The sequence below is a fragment of the Adiantum capillus-veneris genome, chromosome 2 (assembly GCF_014529385.1).
Source record: "Adiantum capillus-veneris isolate H3 chromosome 2, ASM1452938v2, whole genome shotgun sequence".
Classification (NCBI taxonomy): domain Eukaryota; kingdom Viridiplantae; phylum Streptophyta; class Polypodiopsida; order Polypodiales; family Pteridaceae; genus Adiantum; species Adiantum capillus-veneris.
Genome location: NC_140932.1, coordinates 15,108,980 through 15,123,776, shown reverse-complemented (window position 1 = coordinate 15,123,776; position 14,797 = coordinate 15,108,980).

Below are 14,797 nucleotides of genomic sequence, written 5' to 3'. Positions count from 1 at the left end.
GAGTTTTTTATTAAAGTAAACACATTGTAATAGATCACCTGAAAAGCGTTGTGACGCTAGTGTCTCTCCATCCAAACTTTGTCTGCATGTTGAGAAGAACCAGGAGTGCCTTCAATCTAGACACACGTGCTCCATAATACAATGGCGTATCGGCTTCACTTTTCATATCATCATAGATAAGCCTTTCTGAATCCATGATCGTCTCGATCATTTCATCGATCTTGGGTGAAAACATTGCCTCATTGGGAATGTGGTCTACATGATCATCCCCCGAGCTGTCAGAGGCTACATCTAGTGGCCTCACTCATGCTGCTTGACCAAAGCGTCTGCAAACACATCTATTAGGTTGCAAGATTGTTGCCTGTTGGCCAACGAGTTCAACGAGTTATAATTGGCAACAACTCGATCTATAATAGATGGATCGAACTTGCCAAATTCATGAACATGCTGCAAAGAAAGGCGTCTTGTCCGTCGCACAGCATGCTTGCATTGATTACAAGGACATAAGATCCTCGTTGAGAGATAGATGTTTCGGTTGGACGGCCTTACATCCTCATCACTACTCATAATGAGGGTGAAAACCTTATAACCTAGACATAAATTTAACCTTCTATTTGCATCCTCCGTCTTTTATCTCTCTTTCTCTCTCTTTGTTCACCCTGTAAACTACCTCACATTCTCTAGTCATGTCCAATCCCTGCACACCTCGGTCTAGAGGTGCACGGAGATCAGAACCACCGGGTTATAGTCTTGTCTTTATTGGTCAATGCCTATATTTGTGGGTACAAGAAATCTACACACCCACATATACATGATAGTGCATGTAGTGGACAAAACCCCTTTGCCTCTTCTCTAGCTGTAGCATTTCACAGCATCTTAACATCTTTTCACAGTAGATATTTGTCTGTAGCATGCACGTACGCCATTCTTGCAATGTATCTGATGCCTGATCAAAGCTATTAGTGTTTGAGCTCATGGGTCGAATTTCAAGCACATGCATTTGGCAAGGAACAAATGCGCTGTATCGAAAACACTATATATGTGCATGCCAATTCATCATTGTTGGTTGGATTATAGACACGATGTTTCAAAGTTCATTATCTAGGAAAGTTTGGATGTGATGTTTTCACAATTCATGAATGGAGATTCTTGGACATAGTGTGGTTTACAATTCAACTTTCCATGAGGCAAATTTACTCAAGATGGCATTCTTCTTAGGTGACACATTGATAATAGAAAATTCGAGGTGTATCCACTAGCATGACATCTATTATTTGGAGTGTCCATGGTTGCTTCTTCATCTATTGTTTGGAGTGTCCATGGTCACTTCTTCCTCGACTTGGTCTCACCATTTATATCCACTATGAGTTGCAGAGAGCGTGTCAAGGTTTGTAGCATCTCAAGTGAATAGCCCAATGTGATTGCAATATTTATTTTCGCTTTAGGTATATATTTTACTTATTTGTCAAACCTTGGGTAGGTCATTTGCTAAGGTGAGTATTATAAACACACCTAGCCCCCATTGTAAAGGATACTAATTTCTTTGCCAAGTTTGTTTGGTTTAGAACTCTCTCTCTCTCTCTCTCTCTCTCTCTCTCTCTCTCTCTCTCTCTCTCTCTCTCTCTCATACCGTCTCTCCTTGGTTCCATGCTTCCACATCATTAATTTTGACAATCCCCCGCCCCTGTGCATTGTATATATTCCATCACTCTAGGGCTAACTTATCTTTCTATTTGCACACTGAACAATACACTCTTTGTTATGTTCCTTGAGCTTTTTATCTTCTCCAAGTTGTGTGCACATCCCTGCAACCCTAATTCCAACAAGAGTGAATGGTCCCAAAAGATGGTGCACACTATTTGGCCATTTCAGCATACGGGCACCCACCTAGCTAGACACCATATTTTTAATGTATTCGTACTTTGTTATTTTTGTGAGCTAGTGTAGCTACACTAGGTGTAATCTAATTTCAAAGTATCAGGTCGATTTCTTGAGTTTTAATTCTATCGTGATATGTGTAAAGGCCCATGTGAGCGAGCTACTAGCCATTTAAAAATCCCTATGTATCAAAGAAAATAACTTTAGTGTGAAAGGGAAGCTTATCTTTTGGAGAAGGAAGAACTTTGTGTATGTACACTCAAGCGGCAAGTTTGAGCTAAAAATACCTTCTGGAGACCAAGATACAAGCAAACATTCTCGTGTCCTGATCTTGAGATTGATTTGAGTACTGCTTTAAGTGCAGCTCACCAAAAATGCTCTAACTTTTGATACGGAACTCCAAATTGAGTCAGGCAAAGACTGGAGAAAAGCCAATTTTTTTCAAGTTTCCTAATTTCAAACTTTTAGGGCACCCAAAACTAGTTTCCATAGACCAAAGGGTCACAAAGGCATGACATTGAGAAACTTAACCAGGGACAACAAGGGATAAGTTACATCAAGCCAAGGTGGGCTTGTCAAAGAATATCTTGAGAGTATTGAGTGAGATTTAACCATGACAAATCATCCCCCAATAGGATTTTCTACTCAAATCAGAGATATGCAGATCAATTGATATTGCAACACCATCAACAATGGGAATGGGAGAAGACCTAGAGGAGAAGCATCCATTGATCAACAACCCAACATGAGATTCATCAAAACCAGCAAATTCATGAGACTTCTAATGGATTACACTCATGAGGGCTTGTATAGGTTCACAAATGGGAATCAACATACCTTCTACAAGTGTGTAGATCTCAATGTTGGAGAGTTGACAAACCATAAGAACCTCTATGCATTCACATATACAGATGCCTAAGGAGTGCAAGTTTTGATGGTAGATAAGTATGGACGAGAGTACAAACTATTTGATCCAATTAACCTAGAAAGATATACATATAAGGTTACTCCAATCTCTATGTCCTTTTAGCCAAGTGTGAGTGCACCAATCATGCTTGAGACCACAATACAACAATTCGGACATAGATTTCCACAAATTATGCTAGAGCTTAAACTAGAGAGGATTTTGCCAATATTTTCTCCAAGTTGACAAGATCAAGTGGTGGTTCTTCTAAAATCACTCCTAGATGAAGTGTATGGACAAGTTGTAGTTGTACTTAAGGAGAAGGATCACATGCCATCTTTTGAGGATGTTATAAACTCTTTACAAGAAAGAAGATAAAAGGCACCAATAGCAGCATCATGGAGGATCTTATGCTATCGGTTCTTCAAAGAAAGGTACATTCAAAAAGAACCTCAAGTGTACACACTATGGAAGGGACAACCACCTCTCCAAAGATTTATTTTTTTGTCAACTTTTGTAAGAATTGTGGACAAACCAATCACTCTAAAAAATATTGCAGATATTCAACCAAACCACCAAGAACTTCAAGCAACAAAAATCACTACAAAGACAAGGAAAAAGGAAAAATCAACATGGTTTCTTGTGACGATACTGATGATGACAATGACAACATAAAGAACAAAAGTCACCATGGGGTTGTCTTCATGAAGGATATATTACGAAAGCACTCAATTTGTAATTTTGCATACCCTAATTTGTGTTGTAGGGGAGGATTTGTGTGACTCCACATTGTGTTTGAGGGATTTTGTATTCCATACCCTACTTTGTTCAAGGGGAGGTTTGTATGCTTACACCCTCTATGTCAAGGGGAGGAGAATTTTTGTACCTACCCCCTAGTGTGTTTTGAGGGGAGGATGTTTTGTGTGAGTGCTACACTAAACGGGAGGATTGTTGGGTTGTGGATTTTGTTGCACCTCACACTCATAGGAAAAACTCCTAGTCTAGAAGTCATGTGGAGTATGTGTGTGCCTTTATAAAGGCAAAAGTTATGTGTAAGAAAGTAACTTGTGTTTGTGAGAATCATGTGCAATAGGCAAGGTGCATGTGACAAGCTAGCATATAAGCAACTCTTTGTACTCGCTTTTGTGTGCAATAATCAACCTAATTTGCATGTACTATATTGTGAATTGTCTATCTCTCAAGCTCTACACTAGCCTACTCAAGCATGCCATTGCCATGAATGGCACACTAATCTACCCTCCTTAACACTACACACGCTATCATTCTAAACAAGGTGGACGGTCACGTTGGCATTCTCAAACAATTTAGTGAGATGGATCCCATATGAGACACTTAAATGAAGATACTTTTAACAAACTAAAATATCAAAGAAAATCTTTACTAAGGCTTGTTTTAAAAAACAAAGAATGAATTAAAACTAATAAAATGAAAATGAGGTCAAGTAATATAAGGCCATGAAATGGGCTTAAAATGAAAAGGTGGTTTTACTCAGAATAGAAAATTTGGCATCCTTGATCGGGCAATCCATGCGAAGGCCCTATGTGCCAAGTTTGTAGTGTCAATTGCAAATTAGGACCAAGCATGCACCATTTATGACGTATGATACGTTAAACAAGGTAAAACTCCTCTCCCAAGGTGGCCCATGGAAAGAGATAGGGGCTCATGAAAAATGTATTGGCACTACCCTAGGCTCACGTAAAGATAGGCAGCAACACATGTGACCTGCTGCGTAAATGTGCCAAAGTAGCATAAGAACTCAAATGGGGAGAGGCAACCAAATATCTCAAGAGCTCCATCACCTACTGGTCCCCTTGTCTCTCTAAGATTATAGGTGTTACAATAAGTTTCTTTTGGATAAAAATACCTAGGAAAATTAACAACAAAGGGTTAACACATCCATCACAATTTTTGGGTCAAAAACAACTTGACCAACCAACTACTCGTTTTACAACCTCAGCTGAAATTAAACTCTTCTAGTCAGCAAAGTGGTTGACACACACATCACTCCCGCATATATGGTAACAAATCCCCCTAGGAAGGATGCAATTTACGAGAGCTTACACATAGTGTATAAGGAACTTCCATGCCCTAAGAACATGATCAATCCACAAAAGGAAGCAAGCCCAAATCTTTGCAAAAAGCTTCAAACTTATCACAAGGCAATGCTTTTGTGAACAAATCTGTAAGGTTATCCTATGTCGGTACATAAGTCAAGTTGGTCTCTCCTGTTAAGAGTCTGTGTTTGACATAGTGATAATGTGCCTCAATGTGCTTTGTGCGAGCATGAAAAATTGGGTTTCTTGCAGTTGCCCACAAATAGATCATATCATGAAACCAAGATACTTCTTTTTTTGCGGATGGAGTAAGCTATAACCTTTGCTTTCAAAATTGTAAACACAAAAATGAATTTGATAGCATTATCATCCAATTTTATGTGTTGCGTTGGCACAAAGCATAAGCTAAACAAAAAAAAATGCACATGTGATCGGTAGATGGCTTCTTATCATGCCATGATTCATAAGAATTCATAGGTTGCAAGGCTTTGATAGGACACATGTTAAGTACATAAGTAGCACACATGACAACTTCAAGACAAAAAGAATTGACAAAGGTTGCCTCTTGACTATACATCGTGCCATCTCTATAAGAGACCTAACTTTTTCTTTAAGAAACACCATTTTGCTAAGGTGTATACGGAATTGTACATTGGTGTTTTATCCCATGACTGTCCAGAAATGCTCCCCCTCAATCTAAACGGAGGGTGTCCATAGTACACTTAAAGACATCTTCAACCATAAACAAAAATTGCCTGACACACACCAACACTTTGAACTTAGCTTTAAGCAAATACACCCATGTATGCTTGGAGTAATCATAAAAAAAAATCACAAAGTACAAGGGATTACCCAAGGATGGAATTTGCATAGGTCCACAAAAATCACTATGCATACCTTGCAAACTGCATGTAACCCTGACTAAACCATCCTTTGGAAACTTTGAACACTACATATTACCCAAAATACATTCTTCACAAACATGCTTAGAAGGTGCTTCAAGAGGTAGCAAAGAAGTGAGAAAACCGGAAAAATTCAAACGCCCAAAACATGCATGCCAAAGTTTGGCCACATCTGAAACACTTTGAATCCACAAATGCATTTGCAAAATTCTACCCACACTTGGCATACAAAGTGAGCTTATACAACCCACAACACAAAATACCAAATGCAAAAATTTAATCACGAAAATTGAGATCATGAAGTGTATATCTGCCATCCACAAATTTGACAACAAGACCAAGTCTTGCAAGTGCAAATATAGATAAAAGGTTCTTTTTTATCTCTGGTATATAAAGTGCATCAATAAGTGTAAAAAAATTGTTATTCACAGCAATAAGAACAATCTTTCCAACTCCCTTGACAACATAAGAGGCATTGTTGGCACAAGTGATCATATTCCCATGAGGGACAACCTGGAGAGAGGCAAACAAATCACGCTACAAATTAATGTGCTTTGTAGCACCACTATCAAAGTACCAAACATGTGACTCTACAACAATTGACATACGTGCATCATGGACAGAAGGTTCATAAGTATACTTTGCACTAAACGCCCACTCTGTGTCTACATCAACATCATAATCTCCATTTATACAAGATTCTACAATAGCTTTATTGGTAGTAGATCTAACATCTTTTTTCTTGGCTTCTTTTGCCTTCAACTTAGGACATTGATTTATCAACTGCTCATTAGCCTTGCACTAATGGAAATGCATCTTCTTTGTTGGGGGTCCCATCATTGAAATAGCTCTAATGACCAACAGAATTATCAATCCAGAGGGATGAGCTACCCGGTTAGGGCATGGAAACACTCACACGGTTAGTGAGCTAATTGTGGCAACACAAATGGTTAACTCTACGAGATGATCTTCTCAGAGTATGGAGGAGCGAAGCTGCAATGAAGGGCAATCTCCATATCCACTTCTGTTCACCGCTAATCAACCCAATCACACACACTACGATTGCAAGACGCACACAACACTAATCATATCATGCAACACACTAATCGCAAGCACACACACATAGATCTATCGAGCACCGCACTCCAATCAAACCTACATGCACACACAATCAAAAGAGGGCAATCACACAAGATTAGAAAGGGATTAACCACTAATTAATTAAGATCTAGTTAATCTAAGCATCATAGGCAATCATAAGAAGTAAGAGAGAGGCTTAGTGAGAGAGAATGAATCATTGATTAGTGTTAATCAAGTCTCATGAGCAAGGAGAATCTCAAGGACTCCATAGCCACACACCTCAAGAGCTCTCACCAAAGAGTGCTCTCAACAAATGACTTGAGAACCCTAATTTCTTTTACACACTACCTTATATACCTAGCTTAAAAATATGCAATGTCCAGGCGCCCAAGGCCTATAGGTCTCACCACTTACTGAATCTGCAACCTAGGCACAGTAAATGACCTATTCTTTACAACTTGGAACTCCCATTGAGCCCATAACACATTACAAATATTACAATGGCTTGAAATAAATCGGGAATTTACAATACATGACCATTTCGGGAAAATGTGTAACTCCAATCTTTACTGCTTCTTCATATTCATCCTCGATGTGCATCCGTACGTCTTCGGTCTTTAGCAGCTTCTGTTAACTGACGTTGACTCAGTTAACATTCCCCCCTTCCTATTTTAGTGCCTGTCCTCGGGCACTGTTGAAAAATGTCCGTGGAGACTGTGGAAGGTTTTTGATTGGTGGTTGATGGGTTGATTGTCTTCATTTGTCATTGGATTTATTGACGAGGTTCAAATTTTTGCAGCATCTTTATTGTTTCGAATATGTATGATGTGAGAGATGATGTTGCATTTGTCTTTTGTAGCATAATGATGAGGCTACTGTTTATTTATGAAAAGTATGTACAAGGAAAGTAGAACGATGAGGTTCTAGATTAGGGTCTAATACCTGGATGACCAAAGGGAAAAAACCCAGTGGGAAAAAAGTGCCTTTGGTATATGCACATTATTGGAGTACTTATTAGCATGGGAAATATTAATAAAGTACTCAAGGGATTATTTGATGATAGATATGGAATTAAAAAGGTAGCAAATATGAAAGGGTAGCATGATGGAACATTGGTTTGCCTATTGTAGTCCACTCAAGGTGCATAGGTGGAAGCAAAAAAGAGTGTCTAATGCATATGTCCAATGGTGGGGCATCCTATTTATGCATACACAAAAATGCATGGAGAACAATATGCTGTGCAAGAATAATTTTGAGGGGTTCTTCAAAAATATGGTGTAGCTATAAAAGCATATGACATGGCTTTGCAAGTTGGCACCTCTTTAAGAATGGTTTTTGTTGACGAGGGTATGTGCTCTCCTCTTACTGTGCACTGTACGTGAGTGTTAGACTCTACGACACTCCACCAATTGTAAGTTAATAGACTTTGACTCTTATGCTCATCTCATCCAGCATGAGCAACATGACTTAGATATGCTCAACTCTTTCAACTTGAGCGTAAGCCTAATAACTATGACTCTTAGCATAGAGTTTAATATGACTTGAACCTTTGGGATTAATGCTTTGCTCATTTTATGGCTCAGCAGCCCGACTCTGACCATGCCAAAGAGTGTTTTTTGCACCCTAGCGACTTGAATTTTCACATTCTTGTGTTTACTACAAACATTTCTTCAGGTAAAAGTATCCATGTGTTGGACAAACATTGATACCTTGTGTTGTCCAACACAAGATATCAATGTTTGTCCAATTTTTGTGTTTACTACAAACATTTCTTCACACACCCATGAAGTGCATGCAAACACTACCTAGATCAACATAATGTCAATCGAGGACACAGATGACACGATAGGCACACGGATGAAATCTCTTTATCTTGTCAGGCTGAGACCATCCTACACATACAACACTCTGGAAGGCCAACTAAACCACAATCAAGAACCTCACTACTCTCAACTACACCACCTAGCCACATACACACATACGGAAGGTAACTCACCTAATCATGCCAGATTCGTACGAAACTTAAGGAACACCATCCCCTCACTAGGATACACCTGTTCCTAAGCTTCTACACTCAAAACCCTCGCTCTAAACCTATCTGCGGAAAACACGTAGGATGACAGATCAGAATTTTAAAAGTGCCCGAAACTGAAATTTATGAGTACCTATGCGTAGCTTATGTCTCCACGATTCTATAGACTACTAGCACGCAGAAAACAGACATTGTTTGATACACTTACGGCCACAAATAGCTCGTAGATGCGTCGGCGTGTGCGCTTCGTCTCGCGTGGAATGCTTGGCGTTGTTGCGTAGCTCTCCTCGAGCCTACAGCAATGGTGCAGTCGAATCTCCAATGTGTCGAGCGAGCCGGGTGTAGCAAGAGGATAAAGCTCACGCTCACTCTCTTTCTCTCTCACACACAGTAGACGGAAGTGCTAAAGTTTTGATTATGATTAAAGTCCTCCCCTTTACAACATGACCTAGGTACCTTATATACTAAGGCTACCTTAGGTTTAACCAAAAATGGGGTTGAAAGGGTCAAATGGCTTTGTATTTACAATCTGGAAGTGCCATTGCACCCCGGCTTCTGAAACTAGAATAACTACTCATTACAAATGATGTTTATAGCCATAATCCGCAGCATTTCATAACTCGCAAAAGATAAGACTTTGGTACGAAACTTGAGTTATGTTGTGTTGTTGACCTAGCGGTCAACTCTCCCCCCTTCCGTGTTCATGTCGTCCGCGACATGACCTGATTGTCGATGGTGATGTGTTCTTTGCTGTTGTTTTGGCTTTATCTATTGCACTGCTTGTAACTTTGTCGAACCACAACAAGAACTATGATCCATTAGAGCGGACATCTATCATCATAATTATTCATCTTTTGAGATCCTCTGATTACTTTTATGTCTTCTCTTCTTCATTGGGAACTTCTTTGTTCTTGTGCAATCATGTTGTTAGTATTGTCTGTAGCTTTTTCATTGTAGGCCATTCTTCGACTCGCCATTGAGGAGAAGTATGCTATGATCTGAAATTGGTGCTCCAATTCATTTGTCAATTGATTTGAGTAGCATTTCCTTATTGTTGATGTAGAAGGAATATGTACAAGAGGATGGTGATAGGTGTCTTTAGATTAGGGTCTAAAACCTGGATGACCAAAGGGAAAAAACCCGGTGGGAAAAAAAATGCCTTTGGTATACGCTTTTATTGGAGTTGAGCAGTTGAACGTGAAGTACATGTTCATGAAAGATGAGTGCTTGGGTGAAACACGGAAAGAGTGCCTGATGCAAGTGCCAATTATGGGACACTCTATATTCATATGAGAAATTTATCAACAAAAGCATGCAATGTGAACGAAGGAGCTGATGGGTGTTTCAAGGAATAAATGTAGCACATGTGACATCCAAAGATGTTTCAATAGCTTCCACCTTTCCAAGTAGGGTTCTCGATGTAGAAGTTTCTCCACTCATATCTCATTGTGCTCAGTACGTGAGTGTCTTTTGGACCTTCTCCTTCACTTCACCAGACTTAAGTACTTACACTTCGACTCTTTTGCTCACCTATACCAGCATGAGCGACACAACGTAAATATGCTCAACTCTTCCATCTTGAGCAGTACCTAGAATAGCTAAGACACTTAGACCACAGAGAATATTACTTGAAGCTTTGGAACTAACACCTCACTCATTTTGTGGCTTAGCTACTCGACTCTGACTTTTATGAATTGTCGGTTGCATATTGACACTGCGTTGTGACAAGTTCTCCGGCTGTTGTAGTGGCTGCTGGGACATACTTCGTGAAGTTTCATCGTTTTCCTGTACCTTCTTCTCTTTGTAGTGCTCAGGCCTCTCGTCAGTCTTTTCTTCATGTGGATTATGGATTTTTTTATTTTTTACTTAATAATAAACAAAGAAAATCTTAAAACAACTCAACAAAAGAAAAATCATTCAAATAGAAATCTAAATGCTATGTACACTACACACATGTCCCTAGGGGCTCATATATGGATTTTGTCCCCATACTCCTCTGTAATACTACTATGATGGCATATACTCTAAATTTCGTCAAAAAATTATCACAATAAAACGCAAAAATTCAATGCATCTCACAAAACATTGCCCTCTAATAGTCATAATGTTAGGTTCACATTCAGAATGCCTCCCCCCTTCCTATTTGGAGTCATCCTTTACGACAGGGTATCGCAAAGGGTATGTGTTGTGCTTAGGCAATTAAAAGTTGTGCCTATGCAGGCCTTGTAATGTAGCCCTATTATGCATACACAATCAATGCATGGAAAAGATTTATGTTGTGCAAGATGTGGGTATAAGCAATTTGCTTATTGGAATTTGTTGGCGAGGGTTCCTATTCTAAGCAATGTAATGGTCTTTGAAGCTCTTGTATCGTTGCTTGATTGAAGCAACTTGCTCTCTTCTAACTGTACTGTAATCGTAGGAAGAATTGTAAGAATTCAAGCGGCGATGCACTGACAGCAGTTTTGTTGTTCTTCTTTGGGACCCATTTCTTTGCGATTATTGGATGTTTTGTTGTTGCTGGCTCTCGTTTGGGAACCCATACTTGCCCGTGCTTCATTTGTGTTTGAAGAGACTTCTTTGGGATCCACCTTTTTGTTGTGTGAGTCAACAGTGGTCTTTGCTTCAGCCCTTGTACGCTTGGTTGGGGACGGGATTCAGGCTTTGAAAGTTGATACTGTTGTTGTTTTGGAATCCAAATGAATTCCTAACTTTTTTGTGCTTGAATCAACTTCTTTGGAGCCCAAACTTGAGTTGTGAAAGCTTGTGACTTTGTGATATTCTTACCCGTTCGTGCACGCTTTCCTTGTTTTTGTTTTGGTGTTGGCTCTTGTGATTTGTCATTAGAGATCTTTGTCTTCTTGATCCATATCTGTTTTTGGCCGATCTGGCTTTTTGGTATCGAGATTTGTCGAGCTTTTTGGCTTTGACTTGTTGTCCTGTTCTTTTGACCTGTCATGGTTGTTGCTGAAGGGGTTGGTGATAGTGATGGCATGAGTTGATGATAGGGGATGTCGTAAGATTCATCACTATCGCTACTATCATCAGCAAGGTTGACTTCTTCTACTTTTCCTTGATTTTTTGGCTGGTAGTGGAAAGTTACTGTCTGTTTGCTCCTGGGTGGTAGTTTCTTGGAGGACTTTTCTAGCCCATTGATTAGAGCATTGTTAGCTCGTTGCTCTGGTCGTATTCCTCCTAGCTGAGTCTTTGCATCCTTATTAGGAGCCATGTATGAGGATGCTTGTGGTGGCTGTGTCTTCACCGAGGACTTTGGAATCCAATTTTGATGCACTTTATTCGTGTAGCGATGACATTGATTCCCGTGTCGTTGATCTTCTTGAAGCTTGAAGTGTTCTACAGAGTCATGGAACTCATCGTCTTCTTCTTTTTTTGATTCTCCACATTTCTTTGTTTTCTCCTTATTTTGAGAGCTTGTTGATGTCTGGTTCTCTTCGTTTTCCTGGATTACACTTACTGTGAAATAAGAAACGACATCATAGCCATTTTCATCACAAAAATTTGTTGTGGGAGCATGCTCCACGACGCACACGTCCAGAGTAGCCAAGATGTGTTCCCATCCAAAAGGCTCTAACTCTTCTTCAGGAAATGGTTATGGGATATAGTCCATATCCTCTATAACCCTCTCTAGGATACATTCCTCACGTTTCAAGCTACCACATTGTGAAGCTCCACAGATCCACAGTTCTTTAGGCTTATCTAACCAAGCTGGAAGTTCTAATCCTACTACTGTGGCGGAATCAAACTCCTCAACCGGTGTTCTCATCACATCCCTATAGCTATGGTCCCTCAAGTTTATCTTTGTTATGGTTTCCATATGTCTCAGGTATATATGGTCATAAACCCAATCTTGGACCATTTTCAATTGTCGCATGAATGGTCTTCCCAAAATGATGTCATAGTTTTTCTTCTTGCCAAAGTCAACAACAGCAAAAGTGTGTTCATATTCAATGCCACAAGAAGTAACAAGTACTTTTTCTAGCAGTCCTAGGGGCTTTTCCTTGTGTCAGTCTGCAAGCTGCAGGGTCATTCGTGTGGATATCAAGGCAAGTTTTCCCCATTTTTTCCAAACCTCTTTGATTGAAATGGCCACACCAGCTCCACTGTCAAGGATTGCCATGGTTTTTACATTATTGCATTCCATAGGAAGGGTGGTGTTTCCATCTTCTCCCTCGTAATACTCGCCTACCTTGTTTAATGGCACTAGCCTAGTATTTAGTTGAGGCATTTCAAGCTCTTTTATGCCTTCCTCGATTTGAGTCATTGGGGTTTTTACACCAAATTTCTCTAGACATTTACCCACATTAGCCCACATGTTTGGTTTTATTCTGAGAAACTCGGCTAACATTATTGTACAGGTGACTGGGGTAGATAGAATATCTACTAGCCCCTTTGAATCGATGGCCTTGTTGGGAGACAGTCTCTATGATGGGACTGCAACCACATCTGACTTGGTCTCGTACTCTCCCATGTAGGACGGTAGTGTTCTTAGCGAATGGGGTTGACTATCCATAGATTGTACAGATCCTTTGTCGCCCCAATACGATCGCACATCTAGATTCATTTGAGATCCAGTCTCAAATTCCTCTATTGGTGGTAGAAACACTCCTTGTTCATCACCAGTCTTGTCTACTCGTCTTCTTAGGTCATCGGCTTCATTGGTCTCTCTGACTTGTTTCCACAATTCTTCAAGACCATCTATCTCTTTACAATCCTCAGGTATAGCTTGGTGAAATCCCTCGGAAGAGTTATCCGTAGTATTCAGTACTATCGTTGGTTCTAATGCTGGTTCTTTGAGGTTTGGTCTGTGCTCATGACTAGAATCTGGCTCTTTTAGTTCATGGTTTGGTGGCATTACTTGTGTAGGCATGACACGGATCACGTCCTCAGGTTTTGCAACTGGTGGTTCTAGTAAAGCTTGGGCTTTTTGAATCATTTTCTGGCATATTTCAAACCTTTGCTTTTCTAGTTCAGCATCGGGATATGTCATCCACGTGTGTTCTTGGGTTTGGTTGTTTTTGAGCCTCACATCATAGGCTTTCAAGAGGGCATCTAATGTCTCATTAACCTTCTCTACCAACACAGATCCTCCTGAACTAGCACTTCTCGGTTTCTCATCCGTGGATGGTTCTTCTAGAGGTTTAACCATCTGTGTAAGAGAAGGTGCCTCCTTTTCCTCATGTTGTTTTAACTTCTCCTCAGCTTTGGTAAGCTTCTCAGCTAGTGATTTTTGCTCTCGTTCCCTCTGTGCTTTCATCCTAGTCTTTCTAGCTTTCCAACTATTTTGTTTGCTCTTGGTTTTCTGACTAGGTGCGTCTGTCTTTGGTCTATCATCTGTCTTTGTACTCGTGTCACTTTTCGTGTTCTTTGTCTCTGGATTCTCATCAGCTTTCTTTTGAGCTTGTGCTCTCGTAACCACTTGAACTCGTACGACATTTTCATTTTCTGAGCTACTAGGTAGCTGAACAATCCCTAATACATTTGTCATGATTTTCCTGATTTGGTTTGGGTTTTTCGGGCAATCGGGGATCAAGTGAGTGATGCCACACTCAAGACAATAGGCATTTACTTCAATGATCTCCGTAAGAGGACATTGTTTGACCAAGTGGTTGTCACGACTTTTGTGACAATCTGTCTCTGGTTGAGGATATTCTTTTAGAATTTCCTCTTGGCTATAAGCAAGCTTTGACCTAGATAAGACGTTATTTGAAATGAATCACAATGTCCTTTCGTCCATTTCATACCTTCTTTCTTTCGACTAAAACCCAGGAGGTGGAGGTTGTACCGGCCTCACCACTCCATGTGTTTCTCTCACATTTTGTTGCTCCGAAGGGTAGTACTCACTTTGGTTGCTATACCACATTGTAGCTGGTACTGGCGTTGGTTTATTTGATGCTTCCATCATTGG